Source organism: Hyperolius riggenbachi, chromosome 6 (genome assembly GCF_040937935.1).
Source record: "Hyperolius riggenbachi isolate aHypRig1 chromosome 6, aHypRig1.pri, whole genome shotgun sequence".
NCBI lineage: Eukaryota > Metazoa > Chordata > Amphibia > Anura > Hyperoliidae > Hyperolius > Hyperolius riggenbachi.
In genome coordinates, this window is record NC_090651.1 from 11,778,763 (window position 1) to 11,805,031 (window position 26,269).

The following is a 26,269-nucleotide window of genomic DNA, read 5'->3' on the forward strand; positions in this document are numbered from 1 at the left end:
CATGAGGATTACTCCTCTAAGGGGGGTGAATGCGGCATGAGTCCACCGTCTCACTCCTTGTATCTAAAACTGACAGTGAACTTAGGTGGATATAGTTCTACCTGTTTCTGGGCAACCTGGTGCCGGAGTATCCAAGTCCATATCTGTGCACAGAACAAGGGAAAGTTCCAGCTCATAAAAAAGAAAGTTCCAGAAGGAGAAAAAACAAAGAAAGAAAGAAAGAGATTAGCATGGCATAGGGAGTCTCCTCGTAGTAACCACCTGCCCGGAAACACTGATGCAGCTCACTCAGAGTTACGTCTTAGTAGTTGCAGTTGTTTAAGCAAATTTCGCCTTGGTGACAAAGTCCATGGCTTCTGAAGAGGTCTCAAAAAAAAGTGTCTTACCCTCATAAACGACTCTCAGGCGGGCAGGATAGGACATAGAATAGGGTACATGCTTGTCCCGCAACTTTTTCTTCACTTCAATGAAAGTGGCCCTCCTTTTTTGCAGAGCTAACGAAAAGTCCGGAAAGACCTGTAGATTAACGTTCTCGTAAGGTAGGTTCCCCTTCTGACGAGCCATCCTCAGGATCGCGTCCCGATCTCTGAAATTTAATAGACGGGCTATAAAAGGGCGGGAGCCCCAGGTTTTGGGGCCCGGCCCGGAATCCGATGTGCTCTTTCCACCACGAAAGCAGATGATAGTTCCTCCGAACCGAAAGTGGACCTGACCCACCGCTCCATGAAGGCCTCCGGGGCGTCACCCTCCGCGCGCTCCGGCAAGCCAATTATACGGACGTTATTTCGCCGGAGACGATTCTCCATGTCGTCAATCTTTTCTTTAGTAGTCGTGTCTGATGACTGCAGATCTTTGATCTGTTTAGGGAGCGGCGCTGTCAGATCCTCTAGGCTAGAGACCCTCTTCTCCACTTCGGCGGTGCGTTCTCGGAGCTTACCGAGGTCTTGACGCAGGAAACTAACCTCTGCCTTTATCTCCTCTATCTTAGTAGTAAGGCAAGTTTTGGACTCCGTAATCGCAGACAGGAGGTTCTCATAAATCTTAGTTAGGGATAACTCTCCAGTGTCCTCAGAAGCAGGAATCAGAACTGGCGGTTCGCTGTCGCTGTTAGAGGCCTCTCCTTCCTCCTCCATGGCCTGTATGGACTCCCCGCCGGCGCCATCTTGGGAGGAGGAGGTCCACTGGTATTGAGCTAATTTCTGGGCTGCTGCCTTAGCGGAGTCCGACTTGGTTGGCATGATTATAGTCCCTAGAAGTTCAGCAGTGCCGGGTGATCGAAATTGAACCCGTAAGTTCACTGTGGAGCAGGATATTAGCCTCGGATCCTAGGAGTGTGACGGAGCTCACTTAGATTGCGTCTTCCCGCATCTCGCGCTAACTCCGCCCCCGTGAGTACAGGGTTTTAAAAGGGGTGCATACCAATAAAATGGCGATAAACACTGGTTTAGAAGGTCTCATCACAGAGCAGCCAATAGACCAATCAGAAGCTTCATACAACGGAGGTAAGTTAGTATCTAACTTTTTTTCTTAATAGTTACACGTACCCATTAATCCTTTAGCAGCCATTTTATCTGGATGCTTGTTAGTGCTCCAGGCCAATTTATTTCAGCACATTTTTAATTTCTTAATTTTTACATTTCCTTGCTACTAATTAATACTGCTGTAATGTGTTTTTATGGACACTTGTCACTAGGGGGCAGTGTGAGACAATAACAGAGGACTTCTGCTTTCACTTTCTACATCCTCTGCTAGCAGAGAGACATCAAAGCATTCCAAGAATTTGCAGTACAATGAGTTGAGGCTGAAGTCAAAAGCAGTGCACTTATCCCAAACGAGATAATTCCCTTAAAGTTGCTAAAGGGGTAAAACAATCTACACAGATCACCATGTTATAAAAGCAAGACTTCTTTTAAAATTGATAATTCATCACTTTTTGTACACTACTCAATTTATTAAATATTTCCATTTTGGCAGCTGTGCGCCGTTTTACCCGCTCCACCCCTCCATACAGCGTTTATTCTCCTCTTAGCAAACTAGTGATCAGTAAAAATGCACAACTCTGTGCTTTCCTACAGTGAATGAAACTCTCATAACATTTTACACCTTTGGCTAAACTCAGACATTTTTTGCATGCTTGTTGGATTTCACAAGTAAGACATTTACTACAAATAGTCCATAAAAAATGCTAACTCCTTTAGGGTTTTTTTGTACCTCCAAGTATCTGTTCAGTATTTTTTAAGATGTTTGGTCATTAACAGGAGATACAGCCGCAAGACAAAGTGGGGTGCAGTGAGGAGCCCAGAGGTGTCTGAAGAGAAGCTTATATGTCATCGAGGTAAGTATTTCTTTTAACCCTTTTCCCCCTCAGAACTAAGGGTATATACACAAATGCAATTTAGATTGCGCCATCACTGACCAATTTTACCACCTCCATGTAGTATGAAGGCCAACAGATCTTGAATTAAAGGGGAGCTTCAGCCTAAACAAACATACAGTCATTAAATTACATTAGTAATGTTAATTAAAATAGATAGGTAATATATTCTCTTACCCACACTCTTTTAAAAGAAAAGGCCAATGTTTGTGATTTCAAGGAGGCAGCCATCTTTTTCATGGGGGCAGCCATCTTTTTGGTTGAAAGGAGGTGACCTGGAGCATGAGACACAGTTCCAACTGTCCTGATCACCCCTCCCAGCTCTGCGCACTAGGCTTCAAATCTCAAATTCAAAATTGAAAAAAAAAAAATTGCACCAAAACAGCAGAAGGAGAGCATCAGAAATCCCATCATGGTTTGCACAGCATCAGGGGAAAAATGCCCGGGCAGTTTTCTTCTGTGCAGCTACAAATGAGGCTTGGGTAAGAAAAACAAAGTTCTGATGCTGTGAAACTGTTGAAAGAAACACCAAGCCTTTTCAGTGCTGCTGAGTGGATTTTTAGTCTGCAGTGTCACTGGTATTTGAACTTAATTGGTGGCTGAGACCATACGCTAAACCAATGTGGACTTTGGTACATGCAGATTTGGGCAAGAAATTTTATAAACACAATCAAACACAGCTGGCACTGGTGTGTAGCTTATTAAAAAAATAGCTTGCAGACTGTGGGTTAATAAAAATTGTATGCAGACTGGAAATGTGCTAATCCAATCTGACAGGAAGTGAATATGATTGGCCACATACAATTTGCATCAAACTTGCATGCAAGCCAGAATGATTTGCTCCTCGCTGACCAACTCTACTGAAGGTGAACTTGGACATTAATAAATACCCCGTGGTATGGGGTGGACTTGTATGAATAATTAAGAGTTATGAACAGTAGGATACTCCATGGCGCACCTGAGCCAGCAACATTTCCATTCCCGTTTCCTCCACCGACTTGGCGGCTCTTCCGACATGGTTCATCCTCGGGCTGTATCCGCAGGAAGTTGTTGGGATTCAGGATCACAAAGCCTGCCGGGGATACATGAAGATTAATGGAAATATGATAAAATCTAGAGGGTCTTTTCCATTCGCTTCTGTCTCACCAATGTTCAGGACGCTGTAACTTGCTTATTCACCTGGGCTCGACGAGAAGTCATACAACCGCGCCCTTTCTCCACTAAACACACTAAATCAAACCTTTGAGGAGGATAACGCTAAAAATTAACTTTTAATCTCTAAAAGTAGGCAGGGTCAGACAACAAAGAGAATCTGTACTCTAAAACTCTTACAATAAAAAGCATACCATTCTATTCATTATGCTCTCCTGGGCCGCTCTGTGCTGTTTCTGCCACTCCCTGCTGTAATCCTGGCTTGTAATTGCCAGTTTTAGGCAGTGTTTACAAACAAAAGACATGGCTGCTAACCAGATTGTGATAGGCTCAGATAAGCTCAGTCTGTGCCTAACAGAGCCTGCAGGGGTGTGGAAAGGGTGTGTATAGCTTCTGCCTATCATAAGCAGAGCAGCACATTCTTGCCTGAGCTGACAAAGGAAAGGAAAGAAGTTTAGATTAGATAACAGAGATATTACAGGGACTGTGCAACTAGGAAAGGCTGCAGTAAGACAGACCACATTAGAACAGGTATAGGAACTTATAGGATAGAAGAAATAAGGCTGAAATTTTTGTTACAGAGTCTCTTTAAAGTGACGCACAACGTACTACTTAACTAGCATAGAAGAGTCCTATAGGGGATTTATATCAGGGTTGTACTAAAATAGGACTGAACCCTTCCTTTTCTTATGCCAAATAATTATAACCCTCAACCAAGGAAAACCCCTACATGTTTCACCTTCTAAATGGAGGCTTCGCCAGGGGTGAAAATAAAGTGCTATAGTGCACACAGAGTGCATCACATGAATATAAACAAGTCACAGCATGATAGCAGCATAATGGCAAAATATGCAGCCAAACGGCAGTTCCAAAGCCAGTCTCCCTCTAGTCACCCAGAATGCTCTGGGAGGAGAAGTCTATATAGCTTACAGCCCAGACTGTAACATCACTGGGAGAGCTGCATACTAATATATAGCAGTATATAGATATAGGAAATGTTTCTAATGATGAAAGCAAGAAAATTACATAAAAGTGAGTATTCTGAATAAGTTTCTGCATTTTACTATATGTCACTACAGGGCCTATTTAATATTTGACCACACTGATCAAATCTGACCGAAAATCTATAGCAAAATATGCCACGTCGAACGTTATTTGTCTAATGAACTGGAGGGAAACTTGTTGGATGGCCTATAGCAGTGATAGCTAACCTTGGCACTCCAGCTGTGACAAAACTACAAATCCCATCATGCCTCTGCCTCCCCGAGTTATGCTTAGAGCTGTCAGAGTATTGCAATGCCTCATGGGACTTGTAGTTCCACCACAGCTGGAGTGCCAAGGTTAGCCATCACTGGCCTATAGCATTGCACTGCATTGAACAGTGCAGTTCGATGGATTTTGAACAGTGCATGGAAGGATTTAATCCTTCACTGATCAGATTCAGATCAAAGAGGGATCAATCTGTTTGCCACATCAAGTGTCAATCTATACTGTATGTGCATGACCAACTTGAGACTATGCCTTGTTTACTTCTGGTTTGAGTTTGGCTACCCCCCCCCCCCCATTACATTTTTATTTGCGGGATTATTAAAGAAAACCTGTAATGAGAAAAACCTCCCCTGGGGGGCACTCGCCTGGGTGGGGGAAGCCTCCGGATCCTATTGAGGCTTCCCCCGTCCTCCTCGGTCCCACGGTGGCGGCGACAAAGCTCCCCGAACAGCGGGGATGTAAATATTTACCTTCCCGGCTCCAGCGCAGGCGCAGTATCGGCTCTCCGCTCGGAGATAGGCGGAAATAGCCGATCGCTGTCGGGCCCCTTTACTGCGCAGGCGCAAGTCTCCTGCGCAGTAGAGCGGACCCGAAGGAGATCGGCTATTTTCTCCTGTCTCCGTGCGGAGAGGAAAGGTAAATAAATTAGCGCTTGTCAAGGGAGGATTCCGGGACACTATACGGGAGTGGGAGGCCTCATTGGGACCCTGAGGCTTCCCCCTCCCGAGGCGAGTACCCCCCCAGGGGAATTTTTTTTATTACAGGTTCTCTTTAAATATTTCCCGATCACTGCTCATTCAATAACAATCAAGCATGGTCCGAGAGTACCTAGGAAGCAGATTTTCATTAGATTTGATGTGTTTGTCGAGTTTAAAGAGGAACTCCAGTGAACATTTTACTGTTGGCAGGTGATGTAGCTGCTGCATGGTTTTTGGCAGCTGGAAACAGCTGTAAACAGCTATTTCCCACAATGCAGCAAGGTTCACAGACTGGAAACTGCCAAAAAAAGTACGTACTTTTCTTGTGGGAGGGGTTTCACCACAATATCAGTCATACAGCGCCCCCTGATGGTCTGTTTGTGAAAAGGAATAGATTTCTCATATAAAAGGGGGTATCAGCTACTGATTGGGATACAGTTCAATTTTTGGTTGGAGTTTCTCTTTAACATCTACTGAAAACATTTAATAGTGGCCTTCAGGGCTGGTACACACAAGAACACTCACAATTGATGGAATATGCAATCAAAATCTGATTGTCTGCTGATAAAAAGTGAATTCTGCTTCAGACTGATCAATAACATTTTACCTCTGTTGTTTTGTAATTTGATGTGCTTGTAAGTACTCAGGGCGGTGGAGTTGGTACAAAAATTATCTCACTCCAACTCCTCAGTTTATGAATTCACTGATTCCAGGTCCCTACATTTTTGTCGCCTTGAGTTCACAGCCCTGGCAGGGCTATGGAGTAGGTACAAAAATCATCCAACTCAAACTAACTGTATACGTGAAGTCAATTGATATAGACAGGGATCCATATGAACTTGTTTGAAACAACAAATTATTTGGAAAAGCAATTAGTGTACAGAGTTTTTGTTTTTCTGACCAAACGATAGATCAGTTGAATTGATCGACACCTGAAAGACTACAGCAGTCTTGTATGCACCAGTCCTTTGGAAGGTTGCAGTGTATATATGTATTTTTTTTACATAAATACATAGTGCATTAAAGGGACACTTAAGCAAGAAAAAAAAAATGAGTTTTACTCACCTGGGGCTTCTACCAGCCCCCTGCAGCAGTCCTGTGCCCTCGCAGCCACTCACTAATCCTCTGGTCCCCCGCTGCCAGCTAGTTTTGTTTTTGCCGACAGGCCCGTCAGGACTGGCCATGTGTAGCTTTCTCCGCATTCCCGACAATTAGCGCTATTGCGGGCGGCAACGCATACAAAGATACACGTTGCCGCATTACCATTTTGTACGCGTTGCAGCCCTCAATAGCGCTAATTCCAGTCGGGAATACGGAGAAAGCTAAGCGTGGCCAGTCCTGTCGGCAAAAATGAAACTAGCTGGCAGCGGGGGACCAGAGGATTAGTGAGTGGCTGTGAGGGCACAGGACTGCTGCAGGGGGCTGGTAGAAGCAGAACTAGCTGGCAGCGGGGGACCAGAGGATTAGTGAGTGGCTGTGAGGGCACAGGACTGCTGCAGGGGGCTGGTAGAAGCAGAACTAGCTGGCAGCGGGGGACCAGAGGATTAGTGAGTGGCTGCGAGGGCACAGGACTGCTGCAGGGGGCTGGTAGAAGCAGAACTAGCTGGCAGCGGGGGACCAGAGCATTAGTGAGTGGCTGTGAGGGGACAGGACTGCTGCATGGGGCTGGTAGAAGCCCCAGGTGGGTAAAACTCATTTTTTTCTGGCTTAAAGAGAAACTCCGACCAAGAATTTAACTTTATCCCAATCAGTAGCTGATACCCCCTTTTACATGACAAATCTATTGCATTTCACAAACAGACCATCAGGGGGCGCTGTATGACTGATATTGTGGTGAAACCCCTCCCACAAGAAGCTCTGGGTACCGCGGTACTCTGGGCAAACTGCCACAATGTAACAATGTTCACAGACAGGAAATAGCTGCTTACAGCTGTCTCTAACAGCCAGAACAGCTAGAAACAGCTACATAACCTGCCCACAGTAACAATGTCACCATGTAATACATGTCAGAATGTGAAGCTGGGAGAGGAAAGCTTTTACAATGAGCAAACACTGACTAAATCATTTATACATAATTATTGTAAAAATGAAGCACTTTTTTTATTACATTATTTTCACTGGAGTTCCTCTTTAAGTGTCCATTTAACTGATGTTTGAGTTAAATGATCCCTTTCATGCATGCAAACTAGGAAGAACTATAATACCCAAAGAAATTAAGATCCCATGAATCTCTCTGATGACGCCAGTGTACAGATCCTTCTGCCATCCTTCCAAAAGCTCCCACTCCTTTTCCGAAAAATAAACCGCGACATCTCGAAAGATCACCTGAAATACACAAAAACTCAGTTAAAAACTTTGTGCAACAATCTGTGAATGACCTGAACTCTCTTTAAATCAGGACATTGCTATTCTTCCCTCCCCACTGACTGCTGATCACTTTGCCAATCCCATTCACAGATTACTCATGCTATCCTGGTCTGAGGAGTAATGTCCTATACACACTCATTATAATTGTCCTTGAATGTTACGGACGGCCTTTCCTCATACAAACACGCTGCTTGGCTATTGACTGGCAGCATCCTTTGCTCTATGGAGACAAGAGGGCTGAGGACAAGCATAGGCAAGTTGTTGGTGCCTGCCATAGTGCATAACAGCAATCAAATGTAACATTCCAGTGTGCCTATTCACTAACAAGCAGTTACACTTGAAAAAGGCTCCCCAAAAACACAAGTTATTGTTTTGGACAACTTTTATACTCAGATGACCCCTAGAGTTACAGTGATAATGCCACACTAAGTCTCACGACTGATGTTAAAATGAGCCTGAAGTTGAAAAAAACACAACAAAAAAACAAGCCTCTGGATAGTACTGTGGCTCCTCAGTAATCCTCGACCCCACCGATGGGTCCTTCTAAGCATATCCGACACAGGTTTGTCAGATATGCTCTCGTGGCTGTGCTCCCATCAGTGTATGAGTGTAACTGCATTGCAGTTACAGTACAGTCTGCGCATGCCTAGTAGCACGAAGCAGCTTAGGCACAGCTTCTTCCTCCCTGCACGAGAGGCTTTGTGTTACTGGGGATGCACGAACGGTACTCGCACATGCCGGCATGTTTGCGCTCGTACACAGACGGTAAAACAACCATCAAGAGGAAGAGCTTCCTGTGCAGCAGCGGTGGTGTCACGGTGGATCTGGGAAGGTACCTGAACGCATTCAAATTGAGGAGGTGGTCATATGTGGGCCTCCTTCAGTTTTTTCGTAAACTACGTGGCACCTCAGCTTCACTGGCCTCCCCTCTGTGTTGGAGCTAACAGAGGGGCTGTTAAAGCTCCAAATGAACCTAGTTGAAGCAAGGGTGCATGCGGTTTCCTCTCCGTGCCTGTAAGGTTATATTGGTAACAGCACATCCCCAGGATGCTCCAAGCCGAGGTTCCAACACACAGCCTTGCGGTAGCATGCTTGAAAAGGGTGCATGGACTGCACAAAACTTGCACCCTTCAGCGGGGAACAGGGGGGCGCGGCTCCAGAAGAGGAGATGGGCGTCGCTGAGGAGCCACATCGTTTCTGGGGACACTAATGAAGCCCCAGGTATGGCTGCCTCGCACATTTTAATTTAGTTCAGGAGTGCTTTAAAGGAAACCTGAGCACAACCTAAGAATATGGTAATAAACATACCGATGTGTAGCTTGCCGTTTCCACTTTTAAATGATCCCAAAATCGCCGTCCTCAATCTCCCTTCGTTTTATGCAAGAAAACCGCGGTCGCCATCTTGGATCTGTTGGTGACCGCTATACCGCTTCCGGGTCAGCACGCTCTCATTAACTAAGTGCTGAGCATGTGCGGGAGAGGAGGACACTAGAGGAGGAAGCCGGAGCATGTGCAGAGTGCATCACCCGACTTCCTGTTTCCGGGTCACAGCGCCACTTTGAGTAGAGTTGCCAGAGTAATGCATTTTACACCAGCCAGACTGGAAGGAGAGTTTTCACCAACGGACAGGTGAGTGTCACGACATTTTCAAATACACGTGGGTATGCTTACATGCACACCACCAACCCAGGGCCGGATTTACCATAAGGCACTGTAGGCATGCACCTACTGGCGCCTAATGATGGAAAGGCGGTTCATCCCCCTCTCCTAGAGTTCCAAGCAGAGCATAAATAAGAGGTTACTCACCTAGCTATCGGCATTCCACTAATAAGATCTCCCTTCAGTCAGGGGCAACACTAGCTAATTGATACTGAAGGTACGTCTGGCTACCTAATGCTAAGGGGCACCTGTAGCTACCTATGACAGGCAAGGGAAGTAAAGGAGAAGTGACAGCTGGGCCAGCCAGCACATGGCAGGTTTTGTAGGTTCATGGAGGGCGGAGTCTAGGGTGCAAGGTCCTCTGTGCCTATAGGCTTCTGTGATGTAAATCCAGGCCTGCCACAACCACTGCACAGGGTTCCTTTAAACTAATTTCCTGGAGATGTTTTTTTTAGAAGAAAACATTGACCAAACATTGAAGATTGTGAAATTGTGAAAGTGGCAGTGCAGCGGTAAAATTCCTCCCTGTTTATAGAACACTTTACATTCAGTACATGTAAACAGGCCACTCCTTGCAGATACACACGGATAACGACCAGTAAAGGAATGCCGGGGAGAAGAATTCTTCATAAAGCACTGCTGCGGAATTCATTTGTGAAAAACAATCTCCTGTTCATCTCCTGTTATCTGGAAAGAATAAATCTTATACAATCTCATGATTCAAACAAACTCTGATGTGGAAGTTTTTTCCAATGATTGGGATATAAAGGTCATTTACATGAATGCCAATGTATTTCTGGGCTGCTGAGGATGACGGTGCAGCTACTGTGCTTATTACAGGTTAGGGTGGAAGCTGTAGCTGTGAGGTCCGGGTCCGTACCGATACTGCACAAATAGTTCTGTCAGCAGAAAGTAAGTGGCCAGGCTTACCCTCTTGAGGACCACAGGTTCTACAACTCTGCATTCTGCAGCTCTAACAGTTTATTGCTTGGCCATACAACTCAGAAGCCAAATGAATCTTACCTCTGCTCATTAACAGAGCTTTCTTCTAGTGGTATCTGATTGCTGCTGTGATTTAAAAAAAAAAAATCTATTTCATAGATTTTATTTTTTAATAAAAACGTCTATTTTTTTAAATTCTCTTCCAACCCCCCCCCCCCCCCCCCCGAAATCCAATCAGTGTGACCCCCTCTCATAGGCATCAGCGTATGAGAGGGATCAGATTGTGAGCCACTCGAGGGGACAGCTAAGTGGCAGAACTGTCCCATGTACATTGCTGCGCTAGATCGCAGCACTGTACACACTAAAATAACAGGTTTTTTAAAATTCCCTAACAGCCTGCCAGCTCCGATTGCGGCTGGTAGGCTGCTAAAGCGCATTCCCCACTAATTTCCGCCCCACGCTCTTGACGCCAATCGGCGTTAGGCGGTCCTGGGGAGCAACTCTGCGACCGCCCAGCGGCGTTAGGCAGAGCGGTTAAAGAGAACCTAAGGCATTAAAAAAATAAATACTTGGCAAAGGAGAGAGAAGCCTCTGTATCCTCCAGAGGCTTCCCATGCGGTCCTCCGACGCTGCTCGAGATCCTCCTGCTGATCAGGGCTGCACTCCACTTCTAGGACGAGCGCGGCCGCGCTACAGCCTGCACAGCCGAACAACGCAAGCGCGGCTGTGCTCCTGCAGGCGCACTACGGCCACGCTCGGGCCTGCAGTGGAGTGCGACCCCGATCAGATAACCAACAGGTCCTTGTTGGTAATATTCGGGGGGTCCACACTCAGGGACAGCAAGGGAAGGCTCTATAGGATCCAAGTGCTTCCCTCTCCTTAGGCCAGTTTCATATTAGCAACCTGCGTTTTACACACCACAAAATACCAAAATAATATAATACCATAATAATAATATACAAAATACCATTTAGGTACACAAGCTCTAAATAATACAATAATCATTGTAAAAGGATGTAAAATTGTTTTGGCAAAAAAACCATTTAAAGTCACTCACCGTAGGAGATACATGGCCAGCCATGTCTGTACCTGCTCTGTCTACTTTTTGGCCAAAGACAGAGAGAATATCTGCAAATCAGTGTGGAGATCTGGGCAACGTCCAGCAATGGACAATTCTCAGTGAAGCCTAGAGACAAACAAGAAACAAAGAAAGGTCATATCACAGCGTAACATCGCTTAAAAGATAACCACATAAAAAGAAGTGAGGTCTGTCTTCTAGTTTCATTTTTAATACTGCTGCTGTTCGGGCCTTGCACACCATGGTCAGTGGGATATTTGTGGTGGATTCACCCAGTCTGTGATCCCAGCACACTTGTGAATACTATTGCTGCCCCATAGATTATTGCCTTGAGCACGTCACCTTGATAAAGAGAACTCAGGTGGTCTTGAAATGATTGTATATTACTGTTCCATGTTAAAGCAATAATGTTTATATTTTTACTAACAGGAGGCCAAGGCTTTACCCAAATATATGTCATGGAGTAGCATCATCCACTCAGCTTGGCCTATTGCACTCCATTTTAAATGAAAATCGAGGCGAAAATAAACTGATAAGAAAAAATTGTCTCTATTCAAACTGTTCTCAGCATGGAGAGTGTTTTATGGCTGTCATTCCTTATTGAAGGTTAAAGAGAAACTCCAACCTAGAATTGAACTTTATCCCAATCAGTAGCTGATATCCCCTTTTACATGAGAAATATAATGCTTTTCACAAACAGACCATCAGGGGGCGCTGTATGACTGATTTTGTGCTGAAACTCCTCCCACAAGAAACTCTGGTACCGCGGTACTTTTGGCAGTTTGTTACAATGTAACAAGGTTCACAGACAGGAAATAGCTGCTTACAGCTGTCTCTAACAGCCAAAACAGCTAGGAGCAGCTACATAACCTGCCCACAGTAACAATGTCACCATGTAATAAATGTCAGAATGTAAATCGGGGAGAGGAAAGATTTTACAATGAGCAAACACTGACTAAATCATTTATACATAATTATGGTAAACAATGAAGCACTTTTTTTTACTACATTATTTTCACTGGAGTTCCTCTTTAATGACTAAAGACCTGTACCCACTACGTGATTTACCCAACAATGTTCCCGACAAGTCAACAACCAGCGATTTTTTTGGACGACGAGCGATCGTTTCCACAATCTTGCAAAGTGTATACAGGCACGTGATCACGCAAACGTTTAGTGGATCTTTATGTTCCCCGTCGATTCTGCGCAAAGTAACGTGACTTCCCATTCGCACCCGTGTGCTGTTGCTAGTTCCCGCCGGTCTGAAGATGGATCGTGGTGCGCTCGTCGTTGAGGGGGACGTTGCTGGATCCATCTTCCTCTGTCGGCTGGTGAGAATTAAGCTTTAGTTAAAGGAATACTGTAGCGGGGTTGGGGAAAATGAGTTGAACTTACCCAGGGCTTCTAATGGTCCCCCGCAGTCAATATCAGACTTTAAAGTCAGAAAACCACTGCGCCTGCGTTGCCGTGTCCTCGCTTCCACTGATGTCACCTGCGCAGTACACTTCTGGTGACATCAACAGGAGCGAGGACACGGCAACGCAGGCGCAGTGGTTTTCAGAATTTAAAGTCGGATATTCCAGAAGTGAACCTGAGGCGGGTCCGGAGCACCGGGGAGTGGCTGTGCGGGCACAGGATGTCTGCGGGGGACCATTAGAAGCCCTGGGTAAGTTCAACTCATTTTCCCCCAACCCCGCTACAGTATTCCTTTAACTTGAGAGAAACGGTCACTTTAATAACTGAATGTTAACTCTTTAAAGAGAACCCGAGGCGGGTATTTTACAGTGTTTTGCTAAAGTATTCAGTAGAAAGACCGACAGCTTCTTATGAGAAGCTGTGGTCTTTCTAAACTAAAAAAAACAAAACAAAACACAACCTCCTTATACTTCCTGTAAGCGATAGTGCTCGCTCACAGGATTGAATTTTAAAAATGACTGTGCCATCTTCTGGCCAAATAGTAGAACTACATGTACATACATTTTTTCACATAAAACACAATGAATTACATTTAAAATTAACTGTTTACCCCCACACCCAAAAAAATCCCAAATAAAATGTCAAAAAATAAATAAATTACAATTTGAAAAAAAAACATTAACAGTTACCTAAGGGTCTAAAATTGTTCTTAATATGCATGTCAAGAGATTATTTTACTAATTTTTTTTTTTATTATAAGCTTGTAAATAGTGATGGTCACAAAACTGAAAAATGCACCTTTACAGTGAGTTGCAAAAGTATTTGGCCCCCTTGAAGTTTTCCACATTTTGTCATATTACTGCCACAAACATGAATCAATTTTATTGGAATTCCATGTGAAAGACCAACACAAAGTGGTGTACACATGAGAAGTGGAATGAAAATCAAACATAATTCCAAACATAAAAACAAAACAAAACTGCAAAGTGGGGTGTGCGTAATTATTCAGCCCCCTGAGGCAATACTTTGTAGAACCACCTTTTGCTGCAATTACAGCTGCCAGTCTTTTAGGGTATGTCTCTGCCAGCTTTGCACATCTAGAGACTGAAATCCTTGCCCATTCTTCTTTGCAAAACAGCTCCAGCTCAGTCAGATTAGATGGACAGCGTTTGTGAACAGCAGTTTTCAGATCTTGCCACAGATTCTCGATTGGATTTAGATCTGGACTTTGACTGGGCCATTCTAACACATGGATATGTTTTGTTTTAAACCATTCCATTGCCCCAAAGTAACCTCCTTAGCAGTATGCACGACACTGTGTCGGGCATACCGCTCACTGGCCTCCGGAGTTCCCCATGCTTAATTAATTTGATCAAATGGCTGCAAAACCTTTAGCTAGCACTAGGCTAGCTGGTACAGGTGGCCAGCACCCCCCGATCGCCTGCAATCCCCCCCGTTCATACACTATCCAGCGTGGCTCCAGCGATCGGCGCAGGATGTTAACCCTATGTCTGCTTCCATGACCGTGGACTGCAGTACAGCACCTGAACTCAATATTTGGCATCTGGTAGCCACTAGACGTGGCGTGTTACATTTTTCTATACCAAGGTAATGGTTCTGTTGACCAAAAGCCATTTAACACCCCTATTTGGCCGATGGACAGCTGAGCTGTTTTTGTGAACTTCAAAGAGAATTTTGGGGCAGCACAAAAATTTTACCAAACACATCAAAAACCTTTTACAAGGGGAACTTCATGTTTTTCTCAATAGAATGAAGTGTGCCTGCTCCGAAGAGCTGTGAAGTGGGCAGCGCAGGAGGTGGTGTTTAGCGCATATAGGGCTTGATTCACAAAGCGGTGCTAACCTACTTAGCACGTCTAAAGGCTTTAGGCGTGCTAACCAGGGTGCTAAGAAGGTTAGCACCGGTTTTCTCAATCAGATCGCACGCTAAGTACCGCGCGCTAAGTCCCATAGGCTATAATGGGCACTTCGCGTGGAGCGCCCTGCGCGCGCATAACTTTGTGCGCGATGCGTTTCGCGCGTAAAAACCTCTTTTAGGCGTGGTAAGGGGCTTTTCACAGGCGTGCTAACAGTTAGCACCGCTTTGTGAATTAAGCCCATAGTGTAGTAACCTTCTCACTTATATTCAAACACCCATATTTATTTCTCCATTCCCACCCTTTCTGTTCTGGCTTCACATTTAGCTTTCGGACCCTGAGCAGTACCCTAAAATCAAAAATTTCACTTACCTGGGGCCTCCTCCAGCCCACTGTAGGCCACGAGGTCCCCCAGCGTCCTCCTGGCTCCCCTCCATTACCATCGACACGCCAGGCAGCGAGACAATCCTGCGCATGCACTGTTTAGAATTAGAAAACTGCGCATGTGCGTTAGAACACTGCGCATGCTCGGTTTAGATTTTGAGAAACTGTGCACGCGCAGGACTGTCACACTAGCCGCCGTGATGACGTGGCGCGTTTGGATCCAGTAAGCGTCGGCCCGACACCCGGCCCAGGTGTCTCCGGTAACAGAGCCGTCGGCGGGACACAGAGAGGAGCCAGGAGGACCTTGTGGCCTACGGTGGGCTGGAGGAAGCCCCAGGGAAGTGACATTTTTTATTTTAGGGTACAGCTCAGGGTCGTTTTAAACTTATTGGCTCACATGCAATGAACTTTTCCCCTGACTTTTCTCCCAGGATATAATTTTTCATGTTCTCTACAAAATAAAGGTGCATACACACATCCAATTTTGATTGGCCATTGACCAATTATACTATCTCCATGTAGTATGAGGGTCAACAGACTGAATATTATGCACTTTAGAGACAAAAAACAAAAGACCGAGAGCCCAAATGGTGTAGTATCTCAAGGAAAGAGAGACACACAGAAATTAAAGTAGATATATACTCACAAACATAGGTTGCCCCTAGGCAACCACTCCACATGCAGGTGGGGAGAATTAGAACCTGACCCCACTCAGGTGTAAAATGTCGCTCTCTGTAGAAAAAGTTAGGAAAAATCCTTGCCACCCCAGGTGGACTGCATTGTGTTTAGGATAATGTAATACCAAGATGGCGCCGGACTCGGACGCCTCGGCCACAGGGCTCCGGCCTTTTTTGCTCTTTTAGACGTAAATCTCTCCTTCACTCATCTCTTGTTTCACCTCTTGCTGAGGTAGAAGGCGGGGAATATGGGCACTGCCGATCAGGCTCTGCACTAGCCACACAACGGCTACGATGGACGGCGATAGGATCAGCTGTTCGGCGGACCACGTGTAGGCATGGAGAGGCAGAGGCAGCACTGTGCTCTGCTGTTTCTGCTGCCCCCGGACCATCGACCGTCTGCGATGCCACCCAGGTCCCCCCTAGCCTACCGGGGAGGATGGAGGGACACAGAGGAGCCTCTCCGCAGCGCTCGATCATCAGCGCATACCATCAGCGCGCGGCGGCGGCATGCCAGCTGATCGGGCGGCCAGCTGATCAGGACCCACGTGCCCTGATCTGTCCTCCACCGCGCTGGCCCCGACGCCATCCATTCAGCTCTCGGAAGGAACGAGCTGCTGCTCCAGCCTCACAGGATGTTGCCCCCTGCACTCAGTGTCAGGCAGGACACACTTGCAGCTCTCCATCGCTGCTGCCGTGACCTGGACCGGCGTCTGATCCCCGGTTGCGGCCCGACTGCTGCCCCAAGCTAGCTCCTCCAGCCACCGCAACTACAGGAGGCCCCACACCTAGCAGGCTCTCTGGAGAGCTGCTGACCGAGAGCTCAGTGTCCACGTGGTGTGGGTCGTACGGGCTACTGTACCCCCGCTACCCAGGACGCCACCAGCACTGCAGGAGCACCCATCCTCCTCAGCCCGGGATTGACAAAGGCTGCAGGACCCCCCCCCTCCACCACGTGGGCCGCTGCCTAGGAGTCTAGGACGCCAGCCCAGGGCATGGAGGACATTTCATTTCATGTGCACAAAAGGCCTGACCACCGCCGCTTCCTGCTGGGCCTCCCACATGGCAGAGATCCTCGGCTGTGCTCGAAGAGAGGGTCTCCACCAGCCGCAGCCCCCAGCCTGCTCGGCCACCCAGGGTCTACCTCACCCACTGTTGTGGACTGTGCCAGCGCCAGCCTGCTCCACCATCCAGCTCTGAAGACCAGCTGCCCACCTTCCTACATCAGGGCACCGGACCACAGGGATGGACTGTTGGACTGATTGCGGGTACTAGGGGTGTTTCTCAATCTGCAGCCCTAAAAGGCCTCTGCCTCTGTCTCCCTACTCTTGCCTTGGCTCCTTCTCCTTCTTCCTCTGTCTCTCTTTAGCTATCCCTCCTCTCTATCTCTCTCTCTTTCTCTATCCACTCTTTTTCAGGACACACTGCGGGGCATCTGGAACTGCTGTGGAGCGAGTGAGCGCCGTCGATAGTCGGCAGGCTGCTCCCCTCACATAGCACTCCAGACTTACCCACGCGTCCTTTCACTATGGTTATGTGCATTATGTATATATAGGTAGATGTTTACTGTGTATACTGTACCTGATTGTATGTGTTGGATTGCACGTATGTGTTGTACCATCTCCGACCCTGTATGAGCCAAAAATAATTCCGGGTACAACCCCCGTTGTACTTGGCGAAATAAATCTGATTCTGATTCTGATAAAGACCAGAGGCGCCAGAAAGAGTAAAAACATATAGGTTTAAAAACCCGGGGGGAGGTAAACTCACCACCCGTTTCACAGACTCAAAACCAATCGAGACCACAATATTTGGTCAAAATATTCACAGTTTATTAGTACTCCCAGGTGCAAAAAACCTATATGTTTTTACTCTTTCTGGCGCCTCTGGTCTTTATCCTAAACAGACTGAATATTATGAGCAGATTGTGTAGGCAAGCTCTTATACTACATGGAGGTGATAAGAGTAGTCAATCAAAATTGTATGTGTGTACTAGGCTTAATTTTTCAGCACTTTACAACTGAAAAAGTACAGCAAAAAAGGAGGTTAAAAAAAATAAAATACACTTATTTCAGGGGCGTAACAATAGACCCTGCAAGGGATGCAGCTGCAGGGGGGGGGGGGGGGGGCAGAAGCAGCAGGGGGCCCTGTAGGGGGAAAAGTTTCTTTCCCCTGTCCTTAGAAACTGAGAACTAAGGACATGGAGAGAAAAAAACTTTCTGCTCTCTGCACAATTGTTCTACTGACTGCATCTGCTCAGTTACTGATAAGGAATCATACAAAGTTTGGCAAACAAAGATTTGTAGACAGTCCCTATTCAGTGTGCAGCAGGGTCAAAGGGGTTCCCCACCCAGAGTTTCGCAGGGGGCCCAGTGAGCTCTAGTTACGCCACTGACTTATTTGGAGTATTTTTGCTTATTGGTTGGCTTAAAACTTATTGATAAGGTGTGAAAATATCTCCACACAGGAGAAAAAAAGTGGACCTGAACTCTTGCATGGGACAGAAAGAAAACAGAGAGATGCACCCTGTATGTATTTAGAGAGTTTAGCCTATTTTCCCCCTCATCTGTGACTAATCACAAGTTGCAATTTGATCCCTCTGCATGGGATTGAAGCCAATCCTAATGGAATTTCCTCCCTTACTCCCTCCCCATGGTATCTCCCCTCCTCCCCACACTATTACAAAGAGCAACAGGGAGGAATAAAGGCAGAGCACACAGACTCACCTCATTATGGTTCCAGGTGCTCAAGTTCCCCGCCAGCGGTAGTGCAGAGAGAGTATAGACGGTAACTCCAGAGCCTGGAACCATGAGTAGGCGAGTCTGTGTGCGCTGCCTTTATTCCTCCCCGCTGCGCTCTGTAAGGCCCAGTGCACACCAAAACCTCTAGCAGATCTGCAAAACGCTAGAGGTTTTTGAAGCAGATTTCAGAGCGATTCTAGGCATGTTTAGGCCTCTTGCACACTGTATGCATTTCAGATTCCGCTTCTTAATCGGTTTTTACATTTTAATCTTTACTGCATGCTGCGGAGTTTTCTGATGCGTTTCTCTGTTGAATCAGAATCGGAAAACGGATTTGCAGTGTGCAGGGAGCCTATGAGAGGTTTTCTAAACATGCCTAGCTTTTTTGTGTAGCAGATTACACATATTGTTACAGTAAAGCTGTTACTGAACAGCTTCTGTAACAAAAAACGCCTGGAAAACAGCCCTGATCTAGCGTTTTTCAGAGCCGTTTTCCACTTTCCTATACTTAAACATTGATGCAGAAATGCCTCAGAAATCTAAAATATGCTTAATTAGCCAAGCGGTTTTCCCCGCGTTTTAAAAAACACTCAGGATCGCTCTGGTGTGCACCAGCCCTAATTCTGCATGGAGGAGAGGGGATACCAAGGGGGGGGGGGGGGAATAGGGGAGGAAATGACATCAGGATTTGCCTCATCCTGTGGGAGCCTGCGGGGAGGAGGGGGATGCTCATAGATGCGGCCAATCAGAGAGGAGCAGAGGGGGAAAAAAACCCCGACATGCACTGCAACTTCTCTACTGCGGCTGATGTAAGAATTAGGAGCTGGGGTCATGGGGATCGATATCCTTCTAGGGCAATGATGGCTAACCTTGGCACTCCAGCTGTGGTGGAACTACAAGTCCCGTGAGGCATTGCAATACTCTGACAACACTAAGCATAACTCGGAGAGGCAGAGGCATGATGGGATTGATAGTTTTCCCACAGCTGTAGTGCCAAGGTTAGCCATCACTGTTCTAGGGGAATCAGTTGAACTTTTGGATTGCCTAACTAGGAGCCTTTTTTAGTTATTAAAAAGATGGAAATAGTGAATGGATTTAGGATTTTATGCCTAAAAATGACTCATTAAAGTATAAGTAAACTTGTGAATCAATGGAATTGTGATACAAAAAAATTACAGTAAAGCCCCCGTTACCCAGAACTCCGTTACCCAGAAGTCTTTAGCAGCCAGGAAACAATTCTGGCCTTGCAGGATGCATACATCTACTTTTACACTTCTGTATACAGGAATAAACCTCTGTTGCATTAAAGAGACACTGAAGCGAAAATAAATCTCGCTTCAGTGCTTATATTCAGCAAGCGCATGTGTGCCCCTGCTAAAACGCTGCCATCCCGCGGCTAAACAGGGGTGCCTTACCTCCCAAAATCCCCTCCGTGCAGCGGGGGATCACTTCCGCATTGAGGCAGGGCTAATGGCCGCAGCCCTGCCTCACGCGCGTCTGTCAGCGCGTATCTCCGCCTCTCAGTCTTCCTTCGCCGTGAGGGGCGGGGGAGAGGCGGCGATGCGCCACTGATAGACGGCGCTGAGAGGCAGGGCTGCAGCCGTTAGCCCTGCCTCAACAGCAGCAAAATCTATGACCAAGTTGATCGTAGAAATTGCAGGGGGTGATTTGGGGGGTAAGGGACCCCCGTTTAGCCAGGGGATAGCGGCGTTTTAGCAGGGGCAAGCATGCCCCTGCTGAATATAAGCACTGAAGCGAGATTTATTCTCGCTTCAGTGTCTCTAAGTTAAAGTGGATCCGAGATGAACTTTTACTCATTGCATAATTGTGTTCCTTTCCTATTGTTTATAGGGCATTCCTCCAGCCAAATACTTTTTTTTGTTTTAATACTCTAATTCCCTATAAACTAAAGAAGCCACGCCCACAGGTTTTCAGAGAGCCAAGGCACTTTCAGACAGTAGCAAGGGCTTATGGGAGCTCAGTCTGGGCAGGAGGAGGGGGAGGTATTACTAGCAGAGATTTCAGAGGCAGTGGGGAGGAGGAGAGGGGGGGGGGGGGATTAGGTTTTTTTTGCTCAAGATGCAGATAAGCCTGCCTGGCTGCTGTCGTATCACAGGAAGAAATAATCATATTCTATTGAAGCTGTTTGCAGCTAGATTTTCTGAGTATAAAGCCTGATGTGTAGCCGTGTCACTAATAGAGATGGTCAATGAGATGGAAATAATTCTGCGTTGATTCTCATTATGCAAATGTATGCACTCTCTTTGCTCATGAAATCAAATAATTTGATATGTTGTTAAAATTTGGTTTGGTGACTACGAATTAAAGGGTACCTGAGACGGATGAAAAGTTTTATACATACCTGGGGCTTCCTCCAGCCCCCTTCAGGCCAATCACTCCCTCGCTGTCCTCCACCACCTGGATCTTCTGCTATGAGTCCTGGTAATTCAGCCAGTCAGCGCTGTCCGGCCACATGCCGCTCCCACAGCCAGGAACATTCTGCACCTGCGCAATAGTGCTGCACAGGTGTAGTATGCTCCTGGCGGCGGAGTGTGTGCATGCGCACTACGCCAGACTGGCTCATGTACCTGGACTGATTAGCCTGAAAGGGGCTAGAAGAAGCCCCAGGGATGTATAAAACTTTAATTTCATCTGTCTCAGGTTTACTTTGTTACACAGTAGTACTATACTCTACATATGCACTCCCCACAGAGCTGCAGGGAATCCTCTGAGAATGTTGTGCACATTGAACACAGAGGTGTTGTCTATCACCCATAAACCTGGTTCAGATTGCACATGAAGAATGTGTAATAGAGGAAGAATCTCCTCATTCTCCTGCACATCATTCTTACATGTACCCACAGTTACATTGCCTAGGGCCTGATAGATGTTCTTTGTTCCGGTTTGTACCTTTTACAAGTACTCTTACCAAGGACTAGTTTTAGTCTAAAGGGAATAAATATAGTAGTCTACATATTCTTCTCACTTCAGTTGTCTTGTAAAATTCCTAAGCGTTGGCAGTTAAGAGACGAATTTCACGTTACATACTGTTAATCAACAAAATTGTAATATGCAAATTAGAGGAGTCGGAGTCGAGGAGTCGGAGAAATCCTAAACTGAGGAGTCGGAGTCGGTGGGTTTTTGGACCGACTCCACAGCCCTGGTGCTGACGTGTGCAGAGTGCGCGCATTGGAGTGTGCTGACGTGTGCAGAGTGCTGTAGAAGGTATACTTGCCCTCGGCTCCGGCTTGTTGCCTCCTGTAGTGTCCCTTGCAGCTTCTGAACTGGCCGCTAGAGCTCCAGGATCACTATCATAAAACTGCAGTGACCCTGGTGCTCTAGTGGCCAGTACAGAAGACACATGGGACACTAGGATGCAAGCTGCAGCAAGGGCGGTTATACCTCCTGCAGCAAGCTCCAACGCACACCAACTGTAGGCCACTGCACACTTATCACCCGCAATAGGCCAACCCCCCCCCCCCCCCCCCCCACACCAACTTTACACCCCAAATTTCAAGATAACATCTCTAAGACTTCTATAAATAAGGACTGTGAGAAAGGGAGGGGGGGGGGGGGGGGCAGCTTCTATGCCAGGAGAAATTCCAGTGAAAGAAAGGGTGCAGTCCGTGTTATGAATCCGATGGGCTGAACCACTTATTAACAGGTTTTAGACAGGTGCATCTCCTCATGGGGCATTCTCAAGGGGTCCTGTATTTTTTTTAAAGCACTTCCTAGCAACAATCCATGCAGAGATGCCGGCTGGCCTGCTTACTGACATGCTACTATTGTGGCAGCTTGACTGTGCCACTACCTTTCAAGGGAGAAAGCAATTTTGTGAGCGTTTAGGGAGCGATTCAAAACGCTATCGATTTCCCTAAACGCTCAGCTAATGTTAATGGATGGGCCAAATTCCACCGGAGGGATTGCGATTACCGAAATCGGTAACGCAGGAAATGCAGCATTTTTTGAGCGTTAGCGTCTTTGCAATGTAAAGTATGTAAACGCTGCCGTAATCGCTCATGAATCACTATACAGAGCGTTTGATAGCGTTTTTAAATTACTGCACACTGTAAAAAAAAATAAAAATGAACCAATCAGAATTAAAACCGCTAATCGCAAATCCCTACACAATTGCTGGCAAAAAGCTTACATTTTTAAATCGCTACCAAAATCGCCAGAAAACGCTCATTAAAAACGCTAGCGATTGTGATAGCCATTTGCGCTTTGTAGTGGGTTCCAGGCCTAATGGAATATTAAAAGGTAAAAGACAGTTTTCCATAAGACACTGATACTATCCTGCCCCGTTGACTTCCACAGAAATGTGTTATGGGAGTTTAATTTGAGAGGACCCGAGTCTGTCTACTTCTTCACAATGCATTTTTACAGGAGGGTGACATCAGCTCACACATACGCGAGCGAACACTAGTTTGCATTCAGGCTCAGCAGTAAGTCAGTGTGGTTTAAAAAGGCAAAAAAACCCATTAATGCCTGAAAGACGAAAATGTAGAATCTTAAAGGGAAATTCCAGTCTGTACACTGCAAAGATTAAAGCAAACCTGTAATGCACAAAAGCTTTGAAACTACAGTGTGGCACAAATTAAAAAGACACTGAAGCGGAAAAAAAAAAATATATAATAAATTGGTTGTGTAGTATATATAATTAGTAGAACATTAGTAGCAAAGAAAATATTCTCATATTTTTATTTTCAGTTAGTGTTTTTTATAACATTGCAGAATTCTCTAATATTTACAGTTTACACACTACTCAGCATTCTAAATGATTTTACAGAGCAGGCCAGTGAACTATTGACCTGTCCTCTGGAAAAAAAAGAAAATAAAGTGACTGACAGTTGAGATAACAAGCTTCAGAAGACAGAGCTCTCTGTGGAGCTCAATGGCTCTTTTGCATAGATAACAACTGGAGTGTCTTAACTCATCCTGTACTGGAAACAATATTTGACTTATGTCTCTGTTACTATTTTATTTCTTAGCTGTACTACACATACAAATCATCATAATTTGTTTTTCCACTTCAGTATCTCTTTAAAGAGGAACTGTCACAAAAATTGTAAAATTTAAAACACATACAAATAAGAAGTACGTTTCTTCCTGAGTAAAATGAGCCATACATTACTTTTCTGCTACGTTGCTGTCACAGTAAGAAGTAGAAATCTGACATTACCGACAGATTTTGGACTAGCCCATCTTCTCATAGGGGGGTTCTCAGGGTTTTCTTTATTTTTAAAAGCACTTAGTGAATGGCAGTTGCGCCATCCAACTGCTAAAATAGTGTGCAGCAAGGCTGGCCAGCATCACTGTATTAATCATTTTCACGGAATGTCTTATAAAGAATAAAGGCCATGCTGAGGATCCCCCACGAAGACGTGGACTAGCCCGTTTGTCAGATTTCTACTACCTACTGTAAGTGACAGCAACATAGGAGAGAAGTAATTTATGGCTCATTTTACTCTGGAAGAAATGTACTTCTTATTTGTATGTGGTTTAAATTTTAAGTTTTTCACAACAGATCCTCTTTAACCACTTGATGACCGCAGTGTTAACCCCCCCCCCCCTAACGACCAGGCTCATTTTTGCAGCACTGGGCTGTGCAGGCTTTTCAGCCTCCTGCACAGCCCAGCTATGCAGCTCAGCGATCACACACCTCCTTTTTTTGTCCCTAAGGGGACATGCGGAGGGGTCCGCTCGCTGCGGCAGTGTTTTGTTTTTTTCTGGCCTCTATGAGGCTCTCTCTCCCTCCTCCCCCCAGTTTTCTGAATTGTAACAGGACGGCAATCCGTCCTGTTCCGCCTCAGCTATCCCCGGCCAATCAGAGGCCGGGGACCGCCGATCTCGTACAGCGCTGCCGGGGACCACAGCGCTGTACAGTTGTAAACAAAGGGTATTTCTTTCCCCTTTCGTTTACAAACAGCCTGCTATATGCGATCGGCGGCTAGAGGCTGAAGTGGCCGGGAACGATCGCGCATGCACGCGACCATTCCCTGGGAAACTGCGGTCCCAGGACTTGACGCCAATCGGCGTTATGCGGTCCTGGGGCTGCTGCCGCGCCCACCGGCGTTAGGCGGTCCCCAGATGGTTAAATACCAGAGATGCTATTAGTTGTACTTGTCCTCCCGTTACTCATTCTGCATAGTTCTGTTTTCATGTAGTCCTAGAAGTGCACGGGGTCATGAAGCAGAGCATTGTGCATGCAGGGGTTCTGAACCACACGTGTGCAGTGAGAGGAAGCGCTTGTGCCCTTTGCCTTTCTGAAACTGGGCATGGGCAGTCTGGAATTTGTGCATGCCCAGTAAGGTCTCATTCCATCAATGCAATTCTACATAGATTGCACGGTGTGATGTTTCCGCCCATTCATTGCAATTCACTATGGAATTGCATGCATTTCGGTGCGTTCGCAATGGGATTCCTAAACCTCAACAAAGCAACAGTATATGTGCTGCTGTCTGCGAAATGACAACAAAATGCAGGAACAGACTCTTGTGTGTACTGACTTCCTCAGGGGGCGTGGCCACAAGTCAGACGGCCACGGCGAAACATGTAGGACTGCACTATCGTGGCATCTATGCTGCTACATGTTGCACTACTTGGCTTTGTGCTTCTGCCAGTCTCTGAATCCAGAATAAATCTATAAATGTATAGGGATGATCGATTGGAGGGGTCCCTCGGAAGACCCGTGAGATCCTTCCACTTTTGTCTGCACCCTTATAAGCGGTTTGACTACTCTATGGACCTCACTTGTATGGTACGTGGAACTCTGATGCAACTGGTCAAAGAAATACACCTTAGGACACCATATGTCAGCTCTGTGAACTAACACCGACAAAAACTGTCCACATAAGAAGCAGTTCATCTTGTGATGGACTTTGTCACCAGAGTTCAAGGGAAACCGTAACAAACAATTGAACTTCATCCCAATCAGTAGCTGATACCCCCTTTCCCATGAGAAATCTTTTCCTTTTCACAAACAGACCATCAGGGGGTCTGTATGGCCAATATTGTGGTGAAACCCCTCCCACAGTGTGATGTCAGGACCATGGTCCTGACAGTTTCCTGTCTGTGAACCTCATTGCAAAAAAGGAAGCAGCATCTTCTTCCACCTGTCAGCAGTAAAAATGTCACCATGTGATAAATGTCAGAATGTAAATCAGGGAGAGGAAAGATTTTACCATGGGCAAACACTGACTTAAGCTGGGTGCATACCAAGCAGAATTGCATGCGTGTTTCAATAGTGCACTCCTGAAAAACGCAAGAAATTTTGCTTAGTGTGCTTCTAGCCTAAATCATTTATACATAATTATTGTAAAAATGAAGCCCCTTTTTGTTACATTATTTTCACTGGAGTTCCTCTTTAAAGCGGACCTGGACTCTTGCAAAGCACAAAATGAAAATTCTTTATTCCACATATAGTTGCTACAGAAATCCACTGCTCTGTGTTGCGTGGGTCTAATTAGTTCTTATCAGCAGCTGTGAATAGACTACAGGTGAGCTCTGCCAAGTCAGCTCTCCTCACACAGTAAACACGGAGGCTTAACCCCTTCAGTGCTCCCTGCAAAGTGAAACCAAGTTAAAACTTCAGGGTTGTTTTTTTTTGTTAGGATTTTCCATAAGTTATGCTGTG

At 46.0% G+C, this 26,269-nt stretch overlaps 1 pseudogene; it reads right to left on the reverse strand.

Moving 5' to 3' along the window:
• Positions 1 to 26,269, reverse strand: part of LOC137522350 (zinc finger protein 2-like) — a 62,955-nt pseudogene that overhangs the window by 21,680 nt on the left and 15,006 nt on the right.